The following is a 22,456-nucleotide window of genomic DNA, read 5'->3' on the forward strand; positions in this document are numbered from 1 at the left end:
TAAAAGATTTATTCAGACAAATAACTGAATTTCTCACTGACATCTCCACCTCCTGGTGATAGAGGAGCAACAGTATCACCACCAGTTCTAGCCTGAACTGCTGACATAATTTAATATTTCCACAGAAAACAAATTACAGTGAATGAGCAAACAAAATGTGTAAATTATTTTTCTAAAGTCTTCCCTTTAGGAAGTTGTAATATATTATCACTGATATGATTTGCACTTTTTTTATTCTTTTTTTTATATAGAAATTATTTTACTTTCTCTGAAAACATCACACACAAGGAATTGAATTTTAAGTGGTAGTGGCACAGTTCTCCATTTACATCCATTTTTCATATTATTTTCCCTTGTGGCAGTTTCCCTCAGGCTAGAGCACAGGCAGCTAATCATTCCAGGAACAAAACTCTGGATTAAAAGATTCCCAAGTCCATTACAGAAGTCCTAATGAAAGTGTTTACTTTCAAAGTCATATTCAACAATCAAACACACTTCCCACTCAGGCTGTAGTCAGTCTTAGAAGTAAGCCAAGGGCTGACTAGAATATGAAGCAAATATTCTGCAAAAGTGTTCTGCACATTGAAACTTCAGAGTAGTTTCTCCAATTGCAAGCCCTAGCTAAAGGCTTGCCAGGTAGCATCTTGCCTCCTCTCACATGTATTTAGAGTGACTGTTTGGGAATATCTTTAAACAAGCAGGAAAAATGGGAAAGGAAAGTTCTTCTGGACTCAAAGGCACCATTAAAGATAGAATTAACTGGCTTACTATTGCCATAGGTCAGGCTGACATTTTAAATTGTAATTTGGAAAAATGAGGGACGGGATATTATTGACAGGAAAAAAGATGAAGGGAAATTAAAAAGAAAGAAAAGGTAAAGTGAAGCTGAGACAAAAAGACTGTGAAAGGCAAAATGAAGAGATTTCTCACATACCAGTAATCTTCTAAAATATAAATCACTGGACTGTTTCTCTCCTGTAGAGATAATCCTGGTTTTTTTTCCTTCCTTTGTAAAGGCCACGTAAAGATGCAGTAAAAACATCTCTTATATAAACTGAAAGTTGTTTTCTTTACAGGTCATCTTTTAAATTTTCACGTTCTGAATCTTTTCAATTTTTGTCATTTGTAAATAGAAAAGGACCAGATCTTAGCTGTTATAAATATAATAGGCTAAAGAGACATCATCAGTTAAATATAGTTAAAAGAAACTACCCTTGGCTATCCCATAGATGCCATTCATCTGTTCTTGCACTGGTTTTTCATACTGCAGCAGAGATAAACTTGCCCTATGCATGTTCTGAAAAGCTTGCTCTATAACTTCAGAATTAGGTCATGAGGTTGCAAAGAGCTGAGGACCCTCAGCAGTCCACAAGAACTGAGGGTTTTCAGCATCATGAGGGACTAGAATTTTTAATTATCAAAGCTAGAGTCCTTGGACAACATCATTCCCTAACTCAAAGCATTATTTCCAGCAGTTCTGCTGATGAGGTATAAGCAAACAGCTCTGGAGTCTTCTACACAGTAGGAAATTTAGAAGTAGTTTCACTGCAAATGATTTCCTACAAATAAAAGACACCAATAAACACAAAACTGTGATTTTCGATTTTCAGAAATGACCTAATGAACTGAGACAGTGAAGCTAATGTGCTCCAATTATGTCAGGGAAGAGAGAGGGGAGGAAGAAGAAATGAAAAAACAAAGAAAGAACATGGATTACAAATGGTTCTGATTTCACCCTTCTGAACACCCCATTTTAATTCACAGTGAACCAGCCAGCTGAAAATAGACTGCAATTTTCTGAAGTGGAGAGTTTTCAAGGTGCACAGAAGGAGTATGCTTTGAACTCAGCATGGAAGAGCACCACAGCCAGTGTTTCTGGAGGCAGTGTCCTTGGAGCAGGTAAAAAATATAGTAGTGTCATCATCCTCTTCCAGTCTACAGGACACATTTCTTTTGTGAAGGGCTTACCTACAATGACAGACGTCACTCAATGGAGAACATAGCTTCAAAGGTGCCACCTCTTCTCTTAGCACTTCCCTGAACTGTGCTCGAGACACACACCCTCGTACCCACATCGAGAATCTTGACAAAACACTCCTTTCCATTCCTCTCATGCTCCTTTCCTGCTCTGTGGCTTTAAAGAAAAATTCTGGTGTTTGTTCAGCTAGAGAAGTGTTACTTGACAGAGACAAAATGGGGACCTCTTGGCAGACAATGTTATGCAGTTTAGTTGGGAATTTATTGGCTTGTCTTTGACTCTTTTCTACAGTCTCCTCCCAGATTCTTTTCCGTTTATTTGTTTTTTTTATCTTCTCCGTCATTCCCACTACATTGCCCTTAGTGTGCTCAGTCGTCCTCATTTAGCCTCACTTCAGTGTATGCTTCCCCTACATTTTTGCATTCCATTTCTCTCACCAGCACAACTAAAACCTTTCCTAGAAAGTGCCAAAAATGAACATACAGTTTGCCACCTTTCCATTATCTGCTAAAGCCCTTGCTTCTTTTTCTAGTTTTTTGAGTTTAGGTTACAATTTTAATGTAGGGGGAATCATTCACATGAATACAGTCCTAAAACAATGGTCCTCCTGCTGAGGAATAAAAATATATTTTTCTGCCTCTTCGTTTTAATACATGTGATGGAAGAAAGAACTTTATGTGAAGCATTGGAAAACACTTGCTAACAGCAGGATAAACTTTTCTTACCTTCAGACTCTACCATAACAAAGGATGTTTACTTCTTATTCCAAGGCTTAGACTCATGTCAGCAGAGTTGTGGTCTTTGTGCCTTGCCACCCCACAAGAATACAAGCAGAGGAAAATCTCTGATCCTTTCCTGTGTTATCATACTGAACACAGAGAGTCTCTGAGGTAGGAGACCTCATTTTTCACTATTAAAAATGAAGTTGGTGATTTGAAGAAGTGGTTTGAAATCAATAGGATGCAATTCTGTAAGGACAAGTGAAAGTGCTACAGTTAGGCAGAGTAATCAACTGTACAAATAGAAAGTGGAAAATGAGTCTGTAGGAAACAGTTTGTGGCCTGTGGGGGATCACAAGCTGAACAGAAATAAACAGTCTCACCTCCCTGCAAAAACTATTGCAGAGGATATCTGGGCAGTATCATGTGTGAGATTTGTAGTTACTCCAGAATCAGTAAGCAGCTAATGTTCTGTATGCATCTCTAGGGACCCTGCTTTAAAAGAGATGTGAACTTGCAGAGGTCCAGGGAAAGAAACAAGGTGGATTAGAGGACTGGAAAAAAATGATGTGCAGGTAAAGATTGAACAAAACCAGAGTTGTTCAGTTTGGAGAGTGAAACACTACAGAGGAAATGTCATAACAGACTTGAACAGTACCCTGCTGAGGAATCGGAATCAATTGTTCTCCATGTCCACAGGGATTAGAACAAGAAATAATGGAATGTGGAAACTTTAGACTAGGCATTAGAAAAACTTTCTAACTTGATGAGAGCAAAGTATCAGAACAGATTGCCTGTAAAGGCTGCAAATCCATATCATTGGATTTTTTAAGAATAGGTTCCAGACATGTTTTATCAGATTTTGTGAAAACATTTGTAATAATAACACCTTATGCCTCTCTTCTGTGTTTTGTAACAAAGAACCCCAGGGTGCAGCTACCCTCTAAGTAAAACATACAGACCGGAAAAAATTTGCACTCCACTTTTTCAGACAATGAGAAAAATGTCTCAAAGTAGTTAAGTCTCCTGCTTACTGAGCTGTAGGCATGCCCTAAAAACAGATAGTGCTGATAATTTGGGGTCTCAGCTCCAAGGTCCCATCAAGCTATAATGACTCCATTGAGTCACCTGATCATCCTACAGACGTCTACAAAGTAAACAACTAAAACAACTCCTCATAGTGCTCTCCCTTTGTAGTCAATGAAAGGAAGAAAGTATGTTTAGGTAGTGAATCACTTGGCCTCCTAAGGTACACAACATAAGCTATATTCCATTGTTTCCTAGGCTGGGAGAGGATGCACCAGTTAGGAATCTGAGCTTTCCAACTCTTCCCTTTGTAACCCAGAATTTGAAATAAAGTACTTTGAAGTTACATATTTGCATATAGAAAAGTATGGCTGTTACTTGGCCATTCTCAGTACATGGTTGAGGTTACTATGGAGTAAATTCTGTATTTAGAAGCAGAAACAGGAAACATTCCCCTTCTACATTTTAGCATGTTAAGATGATGGCTCAATTGTAAGAGGAACTGCCTGACAAATCTTGTATGATAGATGAAGATGGCCATAGGAATATGACCTCTTCAGCTCTCCTGAGATTCTATAATTTACCACATGATCCATCCTGCATCTATAAAGTGAAAAGGATCTCTCTAGATGTGCTATAATAAAAGTCAATTCTAGCAACAGCTTTCATATTGCCTTTCCCCCAGAAATCAATCTCCTTTCACACTAGATTTGTTTTGCAAATATAAAAACTTTCTCCTGGTCTGCTTCCCAGAGGTTTTCTTCCTTACTTCAAACACATCATCTCTTTAGCTTCAAATGTCTTTCTCTCATTCCATCTCTTTTTTCCCCTCATTCCTACCATGAGGTCTCACCCTTAACTGTGTCATGAGCTTTTAGAGAGACCTGACAAATCCTGAGAAAGGATGGCTTGTTTAGGTGGCAGAATCAATATTCTCCTTGGGACCACAACACAGTTCAGGAGTGTTATTAGTTAGGCATTCCAGCAGAGGTGATCAAACTGAGAACCTCTGCCCTTGACCTCCTGTGCTACAGATGAGGGAGGTTGCTGTGCAGCCACAGAGTGGAAGGCTGCCAGGTCAGCTCTGGGCACCAGGCACAGCAGCAGACTGAAGGGAGCTTAGCAGGAATGAGCAGTGCTCTATATGAACTGCAGGCAGGTGCTGAGCCATCACCATTTGCTTCCGAAAAACTCCCACCTTAGGCTGTGCAATACCAAGTGGGCCCCCTGTTAAAGGGGGTGACCCATCCAGCCAGTGCCCCACTGACTTACACACAAGGCTGAGTTACTAATTTGGAAAGCATTTTACTTCCATGGGTCATGACATTTGGAGAAGGGGCTGCAGTGTCTATTTTTAATTTCACCATTGCCCTGGACTGGGATGGAGTCAGAAAAGTGGGGAAAAATTCCATTTTGCTCATACATTTGATCTATTTAATTGCAGATCCTCTAGGACATGGATGCAACAAAAGAAAATGTCTGAATTGAGATTCTGCTGACAGTGCCTCTTATTCTGAAAACACCAGTACAATCACAGTACTCATTTGGCTTTGTTTTACTCCTGTAGTTGGAAAATTGCCACTACTGGTCCCTTTGGCCACTTTCTGTCATCTCTTCCAAAAAAAGCCAACTAGCTTGGCTACTCTGAGGGCTAACTTGGCAGCTGTTAACTTCCAGATTATATTTCTTGAGCACTGGCATTTGCAGCAGCGACTGGCCCTTCCTCTGGCCTCTGCCCTGGCATTGTTCCCAGCAGCACAGCAGCCTCAGGTAGGTGCAGGACCAGTCTGCTCCTGGAATCCCTTCACATCCTGGTGGCTGCTCTCCTTTGAGCCCACCTTGAAAATAGAAAATATGCTTCACAGTAGCTGCCACACTTGCAAACAAACCAAATTGGCTGCATCTTGTATTCAAGACAACCACAGACCTAATATAATTCAAAACACACCTGGAAATTTGCTGTTGCCACAACATGGCTGTAAGAGGTGCAAATCACTTGTGTTTGAGCCTTTTCTTCACAAACAAGGCAGAGACTTTATACCTGCCTTATTTTCTGATCCAGTTTTCACAGAGTTCTTGTATACAGTTGCACAATTGAAAGCAATAAAATTTAGTTATCACCCATCAGCAGATGCATAAGAACTAACAGACTATGCCAGACTATCCTAAACCTGGACAAATCAATGTAACATAGGAAAGCAGCCCACATTTTTATAAAGCACTAGAAAACTCTCTAAGTCCAGAGTCTGCACTTGAAATAGGAGATGGAAATGGATAGGACACAAATTAATATGAACAAGGATTTGGTAGATAAAGATCATGAAAGCCCAAGAAGTCTTGCAAAAGACTAAATTCTACACCAAATGTGCAGCCTATGGGATTTTAAAAATAAATGTTCAAAGCAGGTTCCAGGTTCTTCTTAGATCACTAAGCTAAGTCATGTCTGAGACCAAAATTTCAAATGAATTAGCCTTAGTATATTTTTGTAGCAGAAATCTAACTCAAAAAACATGCATGAGGAAACATGGTAGGACTTGCAACCAGTGAAGCAGGCAGTGTATTCTATGTCTATTGCATCTTGATGTAACATTTCACAAATGCAAATATAGGGTTAATTTTTTTTGAGGCAAGTTCAAGATGCAAAGTTCATTCAAAGCCTCCCAAGAACTCCCCATTGCCTACAGAGCTACTCTGCACAGGAAGGAATTGTGTCAGACACCTGACTTGCAGAGGCTGCTGCCCTGTCTCCTGGGACAGTTCCCAGCACCGTCATTCAAATCCTTTGCCAGAATGCAACATAATAGTCAAGAAGCAGGCAAAGGGAAAGTAGAGGGACAATGACAGACCAAAACAACTGTACGTCTATCCCCCGTTTTGTGAAGATTTGATATGCTGTAGGTAGAGTATTACTTCCCATGAGATTTAATCTCCCAGTCAGGAATTGTATCTTTCTGTTCAAGACCCCTCATTGACCAGGCAGCGGTCAGATGTGAAGGTTCACTCTCCCACTGTCGTGGCCCTGTAGATCACATTGAATTCCTGTAGCAACACATTGAATCTCAGTTGTAGACAAGATAGTGACTAGGCAGAATCTGATAAGGTGTTGATCAAAGTGAGGATGCACAACATCTGTATTGTCTGATCCATTCTGGGAAATTCAAGCTAGGCCAAATTTTGCTTGGGAATCACAGCAACCTTGGCCACAGCTGGTATCTACTGAAATCAGATACAAATGAATGAAAATTTACAGAGCAAATTGCTCAGGTATATAAAGTGTGTTCAGCATTTACTGTGCAATAATAGTTTTTTGCTTAGCAAACTAGAATTTACATGGGCAAGTACAGTAAGCTTGGTTTCATTACAGAAAGCACCTGACAATTCTTCCATTAAATAGGAAATTTCCAAACAGGCTGTCACTACATACGTTCCATTCTGCCCTCTCTTACAGTCCTCGGGCAGTGTGTGTAGCAAGGGAAAAGTTGCAAAATGGCTGAATTTTGTCACACTCTGGTTCATCTAATGTTCTCAAGAGATTTCAGCTTCAAGCTATTCTAGCTGAATTTCTGGTTTCAGAAAAATCACAGATCCTTGACCCCTCTTTTAGGCCTTCACCCATGAGAGTGAGTTCATTTGAATCTACTAGCCGTGGTTGTAATGAGGATTTTTTAAAAATCTCCTATACTCTCTGCAAAGCATCATTTGCATTTTAAATGTAAAGTACTGCTACACTTAATACAGGTCTGCAATCAAACTGGTCAGCAGCATCACATCCTTTTCAATGGGTTGATTTAGCTCATATGAGTTAAAAGGCATAGTTGCAAAAGAAGGATCTTGATAAGCTACTACTGGCACCACATCCCATCATGTCTTTCAGAACTGATCAAAATCCCTATTAATACTAATTAAGGTCTTCATTTAGCTCTCCCAACTGGTCAGATGCTCCAGAATCCACTTCTCAGATTGCTATATGATTTCTAGCCTGAATTTGCGTGTGGGCAGTCACAATACATTGACCAGGCTTTCATAATAAGATTGGTAAAATAAAAAGCATTGTAAAATGAAATTTGGTTTCTGGTTTTGATTTCTTGGTCTGAGTTTTGGGGGTTTTTTGTTGGTTTTGGGGGTTTTTCTGTATGTGTAATGAAGTATTTGTGTTTTAGATTATTTTTAATTCAGTTGTTAATCAAGCACTACTTCACATCTTCCAGAACTGATTATATGAGCTTATGCTTTGTTGAAAACCCCACCACAATGCAGATCAAAAGAAAAAATCCCCTTTTCATGTGTAATTTTACTTTGATTTAGTTTAGGTCAATCTGAGCCAGAAATACATTTTTAGTATTCCTTAACAGGCAATTTCTCTCATTTTCAATAAATATTATTTTGTCATTCCCCTCTCTAATAACAACTACAATGCAATCACAATAGACAATTAACTTCTGTCAAATCCCAGACCAGGATATTTATGTCAGAACAAGGTTGAACTATTTATTGCAATCATATAACAGTCAAGCGTACCTCCTACCCAAGTCTGTGCCCAAAGTAAATTAAACTCTCCTGAACTCTTATTCTATGAATACACATGGTTTTTACATATCATACAGCAAATTGCTTATATTCTTGTAGCATCTCAGGGAACATGAACTTTGAAATGGAAACTGTCATGTCAGCGACACCACAACTCTTTATTTGAGGAATTTACCTCAGACAAGAGGCTGGGACACTGAGTAACAGAGGTTTATGCTTGAAGAAGTGCTTTTTCTCAGTGCTGTGTTTGCACGATTTTTATTTTATTATTTATTGTATTACCCAACACCAAAACACTGAAAGGTTTACATAAACACCCCCCCTCCCACTTTCTTTTCTATACTATTCTTAAAGGGTTTTCCTGGTGTTTCATTACTTGGATTGGTGCACTGTTCACTGTGTAATAAAGAGGCTCAGCCCAAAGAGTGGTGATGAATGGAAATCCAGATGGCAACACGTCACTAGTGGCATTACCCAGGGCTCAGTGTTGGGACCAGTTTAATATCTTCATCAAAGATCTGGGCAAGTGGATCAAGTTTTCCCCCAGACAGTTTGCAGGTGACATCAAGCTGGGCAGGAATGTTGATCTGCTGGAAGGCAGGAAGGTTGTGCAAAGTGGTCTGGACAGGATGGATTGATGTGTCAAGGACTAATAGTAGGACATTCAACAAGAAAACTTTCTGGGTCCTGTACTTGGGTCACAACAACCCCATGGAGCATTATAGACTGGGGGCAGAGTGGTTTAAAAGACATCTGTGGACCTCGTCTATAGCCAGTTGAACATGAGCCAGCAGGACGCCTAGGCGGCCAAGAAGGCCAGTGGAGTCCTGGCTTGTAGCAGAATTAGTGTGGCCAGCAGCACCAAGGCAGTGATCATCCCCCTGCACCTGGCACCAGTGAGGCTGCATCTCGAAACCCATGCTGGGTTTTGGGCCCTGCATGACAAGAAAAACACTGAGGTGCTGGAGTGTGTCCAGAGAAGGGCAACAGAGCTGGTGAAGGGTCTGGAACATAAGTATGATGAGGAGCAGCTGAGGGAGCTGGAGGTGTTTAGTCTGGAGAGGAGAAGGCTCAGTGGAAACCTTATCACTGTCTACAACTACCTGAAAGGAGGGTGTAGCCACGTGGAGGTTGGTCTCCCAAGTAACAAGGGACAGAACAAGAGGAAATGGCCTTGAGTTGGGTCCAGGGAGGTTTATGTAGGATTTTAGTAAAAACTTCTTCACTGAAAGAGTCATCAAGCACTGGAACAGGCTGCCCAAGGAAGGGCCAAGTCACAGTCCCTGGAGGTATTTAAAAGATGTAGATGTGGCATTTAAAATATGTTTTAATGGTGGACTTGGCAGTGTTAAGGCAATGGTTGGATGCAACAACATTAAAGGTCTTTTCTAACCTAAATGATTCTAGAATTCTATCATTTATATACTAGATTGTGGGTCTCAAATCCATGAATTTTTGAGTTCTTACTATCTCAGAGAACCCCTCCTGTACTATTTGTTCAGAATTGTTTTTCCTTCCTATATGCAGCAGAAAACTAAGAACTGGACCCCATCACAGAATGGGTGAAGGCTGTGCTGAACGACCACCACTTTCAAGGTTAGAAAATATTGCAAGCCTTTTTAAAAATAAAAACCAAATCTGCCAGGTCCCTTCAGCTTTCTCCCCTGGCTCCTTTGGTGTGGATCAAAGAGATCACAGTGCTTCTGAGGGACAGCAAGGAAGGCTGGAGGGGATCCCCACCTCTGGAAGGGATGAGCAGGGACAATATTCAAGAATAAAAGGTTCAATCACAGAAAAGAGTGCAGTAAGGAACAGAGTTCAAGAATTAGGTCATTATTAATCAAATTACTGATCAGTCCCAATAACCACATATTTCCTTGAGCCTGCATTCAACAGCCCTTTTGTAAGGAATTCACAGAGTAGGATCAATACCTCTCTGGAGGTAAGTGGCATAAATTATGTCTCAACATATACACCACAGGAGCTTTACTGTGTGTTGTATACAGTAATTGCATTTTATAGATGACTGTGGAAGGTTTCAGCTTTCATTGATTTTTATCATAAACTAAAAGGTAGCAAGAAGAAAAGAACAGCAGTTTATATGAAAAAGCCAGTCAGCTGAAGCTGCAAAAGAAAATGAAAATTTGGCAATGTATGTGCGATCAATCCATGTTTCATGCAGAAATGAATGCAGATATTTGAGCCTCTCCACTCAAAGTAGCAAAAATCTTGAGAGTGCCACAGAAATCCCAGTTCATCTAATAGCAGTCAATTGTGCTATCCATCAGCAAGGTTTAAGACTGTAAGTCTTTCTAATTACAGCACTTTTAACATTTCTTGTGTCATGAATGCCATCTGAATCATTTATGGAACAAGGTAACAGGTTGTGTTTTCATTATCACATATAATGTGGTCACATTCACATTGTAATTGAAGTGAGGGACATAAATTAAGATCATCATCCTATCCAACATTTGTAACTTTCAAAAGTGTATTTTTAAAACACTGCTTCTATGATTTCCTGCTTTTTCATGTCCTTCACAGCAAGCAATTCAGAAGAGATGTTAATGCAGCATAACAACCCTTTACCCTTTTTCAAGGCCAATTTTGCAATATGGGCAAAGTGATTGGAAATGTAGTCCTGAAAAAGCTTAAACCATCTGTCAGGGACTCAGTTAAGAAGATCCACACTGTTTCACAGCCAAAGATGTGGATAAATTATGCCTGGCTAGAAATGTCCAAGGCATGTGGGTTACCATTCAGCCTTATTAGGATGAATTGCAATTTTTTTTATTGTTCATTACCCTGGTAACATAATATTTTCAAATTATAATATGCAACAAACCATGCAGACTAGAAAGCAAGCAAGTGGTAAACATGGGTACTAATGATTATAAAAGCTCTGTGTCCTATTATATCAAAAAGCCACGTATGTGTATGCACCAAAAAGCCAATTATTTGTTGACATAGCTTTGTCTGGTTTTGTGCTCCATATATATTTATGTCACTAATCATGTTTAATCATATGCCATTAACCACTTGTGTATTTTATCTCTGAAATGTATTTCACAAAAAAAAAATTAAAATAAAAAACAATGTGGAGAATGAGAAGTTAAAATTGCTTTGGTTAAGTTTTATTACTTAGGCTAGAAGAAACAATATTAATATTATGGTGTTGTTTTGATATTATTATTGGTTGAATGGACAACTGTTATTCCAACACTTCTAAACAAGAATTTTTCCAAAGTATTTCACAAACACTCTCAGTCTAAAAGCCTTTAAAGACCATAAATACTGTATGAAGCTTTTATCAGAAATATGAAATTGATTATTACTTGAGGGAAGGCCTCTGGACAATATACAAAATAAAAATAAATCAAATTTTCCCGTCTAAATTACTGTGCTATGATTTTTAAAACCCCCACAGACACTGTAAATGCTAAAAGCTGTGTAAAAATCTATGCTTATTATGTATGTGAGAGTTATGAGAATTATTTGATAAGCAATATTCATTTTGTGCACAAAGGCCATAGCTAGTGCTTAGCTATCTGAGATTTTCTCCTCCACAACTATTAAAAAATTCTTCCCAGTGCTAAAATTCATCCCTTACCTGCTTCAGAAATTATCACTAATTTCACTTGAGGAAGTATATGACCTGTAAACCAGCTTGTTCAACTAAATTTAACAAAACCTTTAATATCTTGGCTTTCACATTTATGAGTACTTTTTCTGATTAGTCTCTTAAGGGTCAAAATAATCTAATATTTGATTTTATCACACTACTTTCACTGTCCAGGAATGAAAGACGTTAATATATATGAGAAAGCCCACTGAGAACGTGAAGGTAAACAAAAAAATTATCCAAAATGCTGATGTAAATAAAAATCTCATACTTTTCTCTTTCTTTCATCTTACAAAAAAAAATGCATGTTTGATACCAGTCTTTCTTGGGGAAAAGAAGATAGGATTAAGAGAGGCGTAGAATGATTTTTCAGGGTGATAGCAGCAATTCAGCAGAGTACCTGCTGTAAAGTGATGCGGTGCATGGTGTACAGGTACCCTTACAAAACCCAGAGTGGATCCCTCATCACCACTCAGAGCACTTAACAGGCCACATATTTTGTACAGGTGTAATCAAGTGAAAATATGCAATGATCACCAACTCCAAAAATGGATGTTATGCAGCCAAAACCACTTTGGCATCCACACAACCTGAATGGTCTTTTTCATATTTTCACTGGATAATCAAAGTGATGTAAAATCCATTAATACAGCAAGAAACAAACAAACAAACGAAACAAAACAAAGCAGCAGCTGGCACATTAGGTGCTCTTCAGGTGCCAACACAGCAGTCTGCAACTAACAAGATTATTCTGTGTTTGTTTTGCTGATTATATTCAGTGGAAAATAGATCACAAGCAGGAATAGCAGCTTTATCAGTGAGGCTGACTGAAGATTCCAGGAGGGTTTCTGCAAAAAGTCACCTGAACTGCTTTTTACTCACATCACTTCGGGTTTTGCCTCTGTCTCCATTTTTATACTGGCAAAGCTTTTGTTTCCTCTTACAGGTGCTGAGTATATGACAGTAGTCCTAGTCAAGCACATCCAAGTTACAGAAGATTGGGCCAAAAGACTTCTTGGACCAAATATGAACAGATAACTGAGATAATGGAAAATCAAATGCCTTTACAGTACCATGGTAGCTAGGGCATGAGTTAGTTTAGACACTAGAAAAAAACTAAGGAAAAATACAGTGCCCTTTCCTGATGTCATTTATTTGAGCAAACTTGTGCATTCCTGAAAGGTTATCCTGTTGTGTCTTTAAGTTCCCTCCTCCACTATAACAATGAGCCAGTTGAGCTATCATTTATCACAGCAGGCTAAAATTGTCACAGCCTTTTCCAACTGTTCAGGGAAAGAAAGGAAAGGAAACCCCCGGCGAAACCATAGGTTCTTGCCTGGTTCTGCTCAGAACATGAATTTCTCTGCTATGAGAACAGCAAGAAGATTTTATTCAAGTTGTTGGAAAAGAGGAATTAAGAGACATACAACCCATGTCCAGATTTGCCAAGGATATGAGAAGCAATCTAATCAGTACAATATGGAGAAGCAACTTATCCCCTACAAAGAAATTGAATGGGGGGGGAATAGAAGGATAAAGATGGAAGTCTTGCTGGCAACACCCTAACATACATGCCAACATATACTCCACCATCTTAACCTCAAGCTTAGATTGTCCTTTGGCTTATTCTTACAATAGGGCAAGTACAGCTGTCTTGTCTATTCTCCACCACCCTTGTGGCAGATTGTATAGCCTCAATGTAGCAAAGAAACCCTTCCTTTTCCTTCTGCACTCACAGAAGTCTGAATAGTGTATCTGTCAAATTACTAGATATAAGCACTACTGTGAAAGGCCTATAAAATATCTTCTAAAGCATGAGAAAACTGTATTTGAGGTCAGTTACCTTAGCTCTGTTTATCTGTTATGTAGACAAATTTCATTTGCCCAAAGCTTTGAACTGTATCAGCAGCAAAGCATTTTTTAAAGGAGAGCTTCTTTGAATAACCCAACACCTGCACTTCTAATATACCTTCTATTCTTCTACTCTCCACTAAATGCTATTTACAGTAGACTTCAGAATTTATGGCATTTGGTTTGTTGGTTTGTTTTTTAAAAAAATAAATAAAGAATAGATGACAGAACTTCACATTCAGAGATCACCAAATGAAAGACAGAAAACATCCAATGGAGGATAATTGTTAGAGGATAAAAAAAAACAAAGCCCATTTTTGATTTAGCCTTTCATATAGCTGGCAGTATTTAAATGTTGACTCATTTATGATCTCATGTTTTGAAGTTCAAAACAAATCCTGAATGCAATGCAAATAAGCTCATTATCTCACCTCTCATCTTTATGTATCTAATTTCTTGATGACCCGTTTTACTTTACCTCAAAAGCAAGAAATAATTCAGAGACAGAGGAATATTTTTACTTTTTTTATCTCTCTCACCCAGATCTGATTACTAATCACAATGAATAAATAATTCTTAAATGAATACTGGGTAGACACAAATTAGTGACTAGTCAGTGTTCTCAAAACAACAAGGTATTTTTATGTAGAATACAAAAATAAAGTAACCCTGTGGTAAGTTTTGAGATGTTAATAAAGATAAATATCTGTAGAATTAAAATTATGTTTTCTCAGTTCACCTGAAAAAATGACAAATGACAAATGTTAATCAAAATAACCTTTTCATTTAATCTATAGCAAGTTAGTTAGCAAAATGCTAGTTTTAGGCACTGAATGATGAATTTCAAAAGTCTGTGCCAACGTGAATGGATCAGTCTGCTGCTTCTCATTAAACTCTGTTCACAGTACCTGTCTTCATCTCCTCGTTGTGTGGGGATTTACAAATGAAACACTTCTACTCAAAGCACTTATGTGCTGGCTTTGTCACTAATTGAAGTATGCTAAAGATGAAAGGAGCTGACCATGAAACATCAAAATTATTGAAGTAGCAACCATGTTGCCAACATCTAAATGTAAGGATCTTGAATTATACACACTTATAAACAGTCAGAGGAAAAAAAAATCTTGAATTCCAAAACAGATTGGGAAAAGCTTGCCAATGTACATTTACAGTCACTGTTCAAATCTTTTCTGCCCCTTTTTCTCTCCCCATACAATGCACAGGCTGAAGTGAATGCTCAAGTTCACACACTGAGTGGGTAGATTAAATAAAGGTCTGAAATAGTTTCTGGGATCTGAAGTTTACATCAGATATTAGCAGTTTCTCACTGAACTGAGGAACTTATATGCCACAAAGGGCTGTGACTTAGCCCACTCAGATTCACTGCTGACCTGCCTGACATTCAGATGTTGTGGATCTTTTCAAAGCCAAATACACAGGCATGTCTACGTGCTGTTCAAAGCTTTGAGGAAAAGGAAACGTGTATATATGTGTATATATGAATAAAACAACATAGAATATACATATTCACAGACATTGTTTGTGGTCAGTTGGAGCAATTCACAAAATTGAATTCACTGGTATACAGAAGTTCAGCTGCTGCATGTTAGAAACAAGCACCCAGGGAGAAAAGGGATCTCATGTATGACTTACAAAGCCCTTTCATGGTGACTGAGAACTCCCCTGCAGGTCGATGAGGTCAAATGCTGCCCTTGAATTATGCAGAAACAGACTTGTAGAATCCTAAATTTCCCCAACCTACACCAGCTAGCAGACTTTACTCACAATGGAAGTATGCTGTACCTCCTCTACATGTTCTTACTGGGGGTGTGGGGGACTGTCAGACTCATAAAATTCCAACCAGCAGAACTGATGATTACATTTGAAAGAGTCCCCTCTCCTGCCCGCTCCCTTGTTCTAGCACTAAAATTTGCCTCATATAAATCAAGGATAGTTTATGGAGGTAAACCATTAGAAAAAATTCTCTTTCATTTTTTTTCTTGAAGAATGGGGGAGAGGGTAGGTAGGAAACCAGACACACCTTCCTAATTCTTTGCTTTCACCCTGATGTAATTCAGAGTAAACCTATATTTGTGGAAGCTTTGCATTACTTTAGTAGAGCTGTATAATCTTATCTAGTTTGAAGTACTAGCAAATACAATCTACAATCTCTATGCATAATGAATAACAAAATAAATGTAGAGACTTAGACCATGATTTTGATGGATAAATTAACATTCTGACTTTTAAACAATAGACTAAAGCAGGAAACGAATGTCAGTAAAGAACACTGCTAAAAAGTAGTCTAATACTGAAGATTAATTGAATGCCTTTGGAAATGCATCAGCTGACCTTTTGATATTCAATGTTAGATACAGTTTGGCTCTCTGCACCTTGATTTACCTATAACTCTCATCTCTGAAAAGCCAGTTAAAGTGATGTTTTATGACATAAGGGATATATTTCAGGGGTCTCTCTGTTGTTTTTCGCATCCTAGAAACAACCACACCATCTGGCACAATAATCTCTGCACATGCAGTCAAAGCACACAACTTTGCAGCAGCTGAGCAGAACAGTATGGGAAAGGTTGCCTGACAATTTCTCCAAGCAGAGCTCAAAATAAGAACATTAGTTTCTCACATGCTGGAGCACATCATTAACATGAGTAATTGGAAATGAAATAAAAGGAAAAACCCAAGCTACATGACAACACCACTGCTACAATGTATGAAAATACATTTACTTTTTAATTGGACTTTTACCATCAATTTGAATTGTGGATATGTGATCCAAAATAGTCACAGCATGTCTTCGTGAATTGGCTAATGAGATGTCCGCTGACTGCTGAGCCCTTCAATTAATCAAATAGCTGAATACATTGAAGGTAGCTAAATATTCTTCTCTCTGCTACTCTATTAAAACTCAGCATTATATCAGACATTTTCACAAGAGACTAAAATTTGAGTTCATGTTGGGATAGCCTTCAAACAAAAAATGACACTCATTTAGTGATTCGAACATCTGCTTAATTATCTTTATTACCCTGCTACTTCTTAGGAGTAATATACCAAGAATTTGACTTACAAAATAAATTACCTTTAAGACAAAGAATGGAAGATTAGTTCTGTTTTAAGACACCTGGGAGAGAAGTGGGTTTAAATCCCAATTCTACCATTCTTTTCTGTTTGACCTTGGCCATGACATTTAGTTTTCTAGCCTCATAGTCTATATCTATTGCTGTTACAAATGATGGTTAACTCTTCCTTCCCTACAGCAAGTTAAAAGCCATAGAATCCCTGTAAAAATGGTGCTATACAATGATGAACTAAAATAAATCCAACACTTCAGAAATGCTTAATGAGAAGCCACTGTAAAGAAGCAACTTCTCAATATTCCTACATAAAACTTTCATTCACATGTGGACGAACAGTTCAGGGAACTTCCCAGACTCTCTGTCTTAAGGACACAAAATAATATTGAGTATATTGACCTTTTTACATATCATCTTGTGTTCTTCATAGACTTATGTTCGTTTGCCTGTTGAATCCAAGCCTAGTCTCACTCTGTAGGTTGTGAGCAAAAAGAGACCATGTCCTCACGTACCTTCTCTTTTCAGTTGTACTAAGATATCAAACCAGCTTCCAGAAACAACTGCAAATTAGTGGCTATTACCATTACTTTTATAACAGTGATCTCTGCAAATTCTAGTGATCAAAATAGTAAAGGGAAAGGCACAAGTATGAGGTTTTTTATAAAAGACACCATTAGCTATACCCCATATTCACTCACAGTTTGCTGCATACAACTTCAGCATTTCTCCAGCACACAGCCAGGCTTATGCTGTGTCCATTTCCTACACCATTCTACAACGGGATCCTTCTGGACACCTCACTTAGGCAAATGAAAATCTTATAGCTGAGAATCTTCTTTTTCCAGCAGTAGAGGTTACTAGTCCCTCTCTTCAGCATTGCACACGGTTGAGGAAGAGATCTGTTGCAGAATACCCAAACTGAAAAGCAGAACTTAAAAATAAGAATATTCAGATAATAGTGCTCACATCTCATTCACTATTTATTAGCAATTAGAAATTGTAATGGGATGGCCCCATGCAGCAGCTAAGTTTCCACCCAGTCAGTCACTCAATCTCTCCCCAGAAGGATAAAGGATATCATCAGAAGGGCTAAAGCAAAAAAACCTTCGGGTCACAAAAAAGACTTTTTTTAATAGAGTAAACAAAACAAAACAAAAAATCAAGTAATGCAGAGGAATTGCTCACCATCTCCCACAAACAGACGAATCTCCAGCTAGTCTGAACAATGTCTACTTTGGAAAAACTGCCCAGGTTCATTGCTGAACATGAATTTATATGACATTGTGCAAACACTGCTCACCAATAGCTAAAACACTGGTGTGTTATCGACAATATTTTTATCACAAATCCAAAATGCAGCACCATAGAGACTGCTTTAAAGAAAATTAACTCCATCTCAACCATATCCAGCAGAGAAATGAAACATTCCCATGGTTTTGGGAAGCCCCACAAAAGTCGCATCTTGTTTCAGTCATACATGGCAACCTCTCAATTATATTCCTCAGCATAATTTCCAAGTATGGAACATGGCTGTTTGCTGAATATTTGATAATTCTAGAAACTTTTTTAAGCAACAGCTTCTCCTTAGGCACAGTCACAAAAAACTGTCTTGGTCTCAATGGCAAAACAAATAAGCAAATCTCTGCTACTCCAACACACTTCCAGCAAGGAAATTTAGCATTCCTAAGAGAAAATTTGTTCTAGCCTAAAGGCTGAACATATTCCAGGTTCCAATTCTTAAAAATTCTGGAGCTACAATAACAATTAGAATTTCTGAAAATCTTGCTTTTCTTTTTTGTCAGTTCCTCGGCAAGTGTGAATTACTATTGCTCAGTTGACCTAATTAAGTCATACTACATTAAATATACTTCAGCTGGAAAACTGAACTTATTTGATTTTTTCCTGCTTCAATAGCAAGGTGGACATGAACTATTGTATCACTTTTTCTGGTATGACATCACACCCAAAACAAAGTTCCCCAGAGTTCACCTTGCTTTACAGTCTAGAGAAAATCACCAGAAGGCAACAAAACAAGAAAAGCATTCCTTCTATACAAGCAATGATCAAATTAAGTGGCATAACAAATGCTCACAAAAATCTTTCTTAATGAGGAAATACTGAGCTAAATTTAAGTGTCTACACATAGGTCTGTGCACATGAACCAGGCATCTAAGATTTTGTTGTGGGCTGACAGAGATTTAGCCTGCAGGATCATTGGACCCTCAAGAAATTTTTCCCAAACTGAATCAGACATAGTGTTATTTGGTTAAGCCTAGTTGCTTTAGCCGAACCTCTAAGAGACAGACCCATATTTCCTATTCCATACAGAAATGTTCTAAGAATATTTTAGGTTGCCAAAATGAGAGAAGAGTGTAGGATTTTCCCACTGCTTCCAACCCCTGCCTCCACATACCACACGTGACGAAGAACCTCTGTATTCCATAGGCCACACTGAAATAGTGTAGGAAAGACAAGGGCAGTAAACTTTGAAGAATGTTTGGGCAAGTGGCTAGTGAAAAGACAAAATTATAAGTTTAGGAATACAACCTGTGGTTCGGCTTAGGTTTCTGAGGCAGGCTGTTCTCCTAGTTTGTATAGTTCATCTATTTTCTATCAGTCCATTTCCTTTGATCTGTTAGTAATATTAAAGTCTTATTCTGCAGTGCTGCTTCTAAACTTGTCCATTTTTCCTTTTAATTCCACTCTGGCAGGAAGAGCTATTGTCTTGATGTTCTTTGAAGATAGATTTGCTTGTTGTCACAGCTGATTTAGAGATTCCCATGACATTCAGTTCCCCTCTTGTTTCCCATATTGCAGATGAGCAAAGCTTTCCCTTTGGAGGCACTGACAGGTAGACCTAATTTGCAGTTCCCAGTAATTGACCATTTCTTAAAGACTAATGATGCAGTTCACACCTAACCAACCTTACAAAAAATGCAAGAGAGAAAAGCATTTCAGAAGAATGTATATTTCAAACCTCATTAAAGAGCTTTCATCAGCAATTCTTTCTCAGTCTTGACAAATTTTCACTCTCTTTTATGTTGATGCTATTTGTAAACCTAAACAATTGGCTCAAGCTAATCCTATTTATTAGATGCTTTAATACAAAATTACTACACTTTCTATGGATTAACCAATGTATATTACAAAAAAAAATTACTTTGTTAAACAGAATAAAAATTCCAGACCATATATATCTGTTTTCCTTTTCTTATCACTGTAATATAAGAAATCTGTTACTTGTACTCTTGAAATATATGGACTCTCATAAAAAATGTGTTTAATTGTGTGTTCAGTGATTACTATATATTACTTTTCTGCAATTTCCTATGCACCTTAAATAAAATCTGGCACAAAAGCTATAGAGAATACAATGGCATAAGTGAGTAAAAGAAATAGATGGGAAAGGGTTAAACAGTCACAGAAACCAAGAAAAATACATAGATGTGTAACAGGAACCCTATGAAAAAAGAGAGCAATAATAAACCTTGAAGAGAGAAATAGTACCAAAAAAAATTAAATGAGGAGAAAAAGTCTTGGAAAATAATCTTTTTTCTCCAAAAGATTGGAGAAGAAATTAGATAAATTAGCCTAACATAATATAAAACACGGTAAAATTCAATGGGGGAAAAAAGCAGTCACATTCCAAATGAAAATGGGTGAAACGGGAACAAAAAAATACTAATACAGTAAAATATTGTTGTTTTATTGATTTCTAATCTGTAAGAGGCTCATGTTATCCACAATGTTTGATTTTACATAAATTCATGAGCATACACATTCTATATACTATGTCATTAATTTTGATAGCACTTCTGAATGTGCATGTAGTTATAGATATTTGTAGAACCAATATTTCAATGACCTCCATATTTAATGGGCCATATTCATGTTGAAGAACTGTTTCTGTTGATATGAATTGTTCTAATAGTTTCTTGTTGAGCAGAAAAAAAAATCAACACCTGTGATCAATCTTACATTGCTGTGACACACATATTCCACCCCAGAATTTCATCATCTCCTGGAAGCCTTCTTGGTGACACACACATCTAAATTACATGGAAAACATTTCATCCAGCTGTATTTATCCAATGTTAGGTAGACAGTCACAACACACAACCTCATCTGCATATAGATTTTGAACTCATTTCAACTAACTTGCTGGCAGCCATTTCAAAATACAGGCACCAAGAGTTTATTTTATTTAGCAGCTGCATAAGAATATTATATACTCATTACTACCTTCAGACTGTATATTTCTCTTTTCTTTATGAAGGAGAGAAAAAAAATTGTTAGTAGAGTTCTCCCATAATGCCAGATTTGGCATGAAGAAAGCATGGGTATGTATTGACCGGGTATATATTATTTATAAAATCATAATTCTAATAAAAATTGTCATTGGTGTAGACATGGGGATATCACAGGACGTGTGTTAATGTTGAATATGACACCATGGTTTCCCTGATTAAAGAATTTACTTTCTGTATCTGTGAGAAGAGAAACTTCTGAAGTGGAACTTCTCAGTCATGGGGCTCTTACAGAATTAGACACCATCTATCTTTGTGTCAACAGCATTTCAGGTAGCTAAATTACAAGTTCTCCCCCTCTGATCTACTGATGATTTACACCATGGCCTAAAAGAAGATATTCACGAGTAAGCAATCTTCTTTACGGAAATTAATATTCCAAGAAAGCTGTTTCAGGCATCTCCTCTCCAGAAGCAAGCAACCAGCAAAAATGCCACAGTAGTTGGACACTGAACACTAGATATTATACCAGCACAGAGTCATCTAAAATAAGTTTTAAAGCATTCTTAAATTAAAAGGCAAATACTTTTGAAAGCAAGTGCATACTGGGTCGTTTAACACTCCATGATTTATTTATGAGGATTTTCACCATAGTAAGGAAAAAACATAGTTGAAAAATAAATGAAAACCAGCATGACATTAATATGACCAGAGAGAACCTCTTGCTCTTGCCTTTGGGATATGATCAAAAGACTCACTTCTGTGAGTATAGTTCTGAAAAATAATCATGTCTGACAGTCAGCATATGGCCCCGATCCTTAGTTGTACTGGAACAGCTTTTGTTACAACATCAGCACAAAGAAAGCCTAAAGACAACACAGCCTTCTCCTGCGGACACTACACAGAATGGGGAACTTCCAGAAACACAAAGGAAAGCACCTTGCTTATCCTCATTGTCAAGATAAAGGAAATGAATGGGAAAAAGACCAGGATAGAAGGTCATTCCATAACTAAACAACAAAACAATGGCTTTCATCCATGGACAGAGACATCAAAGGAACTTGCAATCTCCAAAACCACAGGAGATTAGTTCTTTGAAACCACTCCCTTTTGTCTCAAAGTTGTGCTGCTCATCCCAGTGACACAGCTGAAAAGCAAGGGCTTCCTCCCACAGACTATACACAGACTGCAATGAATGCTCTCTGCATTCACTCAATTCCCTGTTCACAACTGCTCTGTTGGGGATTTACCCAAAGCTGACTGAAGTTTCCCCAAAGCTCATGTGACCCTTTCTTCTAGGAAAGTGAAAGCACAGGAAAAGAGAGGAAGAGGAAGAATAAAACTGGTGGGAAAAAATTAAAAACCAGGAAATGCACAGGTCACACACACAAATAC

At 37.9% G+C, this 22,456-nt stretch overlaps 1 protein-coding gene across 3 annotated transcripts in view; it reads right to left on the reverse strand.

Moving 5' to 3' along the window:
- NXPH1 (neurexophilin 1) overlaps positions 1-22,456 on the reverse strand; it is a 136,271-nt gene that overhangs the window by 84,563 nt on the left and 29,252 nt on the right. The gene's annotated exons all lie outside the window — the stretch shown is intronic.

This window comes from Passer montanus, unplaced genomic scaffold, assembly GCF_014805655.1.
Source record: "Passer montanus isolate IOZ18808 unplaced genomic scaffold, ASM1480565v1 scaffold10, whole genome shotgun sequence".
Classification (NCBI taxonomy): domain Eukaryota; kingdom Metazoa; phylum Chordata; class Aves; order Passeriformes; family Passeridae; genus Passer; species Passer montanus.